The following is a 1,738-nucleotide window of genomic DNA, read 5'->3' on the forward strand; positions in this document are numbered from 1 at the left end:
AGTATTACAGTGATACCAAAACCAGAGAAGGACCCAACTAATAAAGAGAACTACAGGCCAATCTCCCTAATGAACATAGTCACAAAAAATCCTCAATAAGACACTGGCAAACAGAATGCAGCAAATCATCAGGAAAATTATACACCATGACCAAGTAAGATTCATTCCAGGGATGCAGAGATGGTTTAACATAAGCAAATCAATAAATTTTACACAAAGAGCCAAGGACAAAAAATATATGATCATCTCAATAGATGTAGAAAAGGCATTTGACAAAGTCCAACACTCATTCATGATAAAAAAAAAAAAAAAGCAAACAACCTTACAGAAAGTTGGAATAGGGGCTGGGGATTTAGCTCAGCGGAACAGAGTCTGCCTGGCAAGCACAAGGTCGTGAGTTCAATTCCCAGTATCAGAGAAAAACCAAAAAAAATAAAAATAAAAATAAAGTTGGAATAGATAGTATTTATCTCAATCTGATAAAAGCCATCTATGACAAACCAACAGCCAACACTAAATGGACAAAAACTGAAAGCTTTCACTCTAAAATCAGGAGCAAGAAAATGGATGTCCACTGTCATTCAATATAGTTCTGGAGACATTAGCAAGAACAATTAGACAAGAGAAAGAAATAAAAAAGGAATAAGGATAAGAAAGGAAGTAATTAAATTATCATTATTCACAGATGACATGATACTCTACATAGAAGACCCCAAAAACTCAATTAAAAGACTTCTAGATTTAATAACCAAATTCAATAATGTAGCTGGATGCAAAGTTAACACTCAAAGGTCAGTAGTGTTCCATTGCAGGAATAACAAACTCACTGCAAAAGAAATTAGGGAAACAATACCTTTTACAATAGCATCCAAAAAATGAAGCCAATCTAACAAAGAAAATAAAAGACTACTACATTAAAGCTACAATACTCTGAAAAAGGAGATTGAAAAGGATATCAGAAAATGGAAAGATATCCCTTGCTTTGGGTAGGAAGAACCAATAAAATGAAAATGGCTATACTTCCAAAACTGATACACAGATTTAATGTAATTCTGATCAAAATTCCAACAGAATATCTCACAGAATTAGAGAAAATAACCCTAAAATTCATTTGGAACCAGAAAAGATCTAGAATCCCAAAGGCAATTCTGGGCAACAAAGGCAAGGTGAGGGAGCATCACAATTCCTGACTTGAAATTATCCTACAAAGCTACTGTGATAAAAACAGCATGGTACAGGCAAAAAAAAAAAAAAAAAAAAAAAAAACAACAGACCCAAGGATCATTGGGACAGATTAAAAGATGCTGAAACTACTCCAGACATATTCAGCCACCTTATCTTTGACAAAGGTGCCAAACACATTCACTGGAAGAAAGATAGCTTCTTTAATAAGTGGTGCTAGGGGCCAGGGATATAGCTCAGTGTCACAGCACCTGCCTGGCAAGCACAAGGTCCTCAGTTCAATTCCCAGTACCAAAAAAAATTGATAAATGCTGCTGGAAAAACTGACTTTGCACATGATGAACATTAAAATTAGACACATATCTTTCACCATACACTAAAATAAAATAAAAAAGGATCAAAGATCTAAACATTAAAACAGAAATATTAAATCTGATGGAGGATAGAATAGGTAGAATTTTTTTTTTTTTTGTCTTTTTGAGACAGGGTCTCACTATGCAGTTCAGGCTGGCCTTGAGCTCACTATGTAGCCCAGGCTGGTCTCTAACTCACAATG

General features: G+C 34.8%; 1 protein-coding gene across 2 annotated transcripts in view; it reads right to left on the reverse strand.

Moving 5' to 3' along the window:
• Odf4 (outer dense fiber of sperm tails 4) overlaps positions 1–1,738 on the reverse strand; it is a 13,903-nt gene that overhangs the window by 1,981 nt on the left and 10,184 nt on the right. The gene's annotated exons all lie outside the window — the stretch shown is intronic.

Source organism: Chinchilla lanigera, unplaced genomic scaffold, assembly GCF_000276665.1.
Source record: "Chinchilla lanigera isolate Chin_1 unplaced genomic scaffold, ChiLan1.0 scaffold00066, whole genome shotgun sequence".
NCBI classification, from domain to species: Eukaryota; Metazoa; Chordata; class Mammalia; order Rodentia; family Chinchillidae; genus Chinchilla; species Chinchilla lanigera.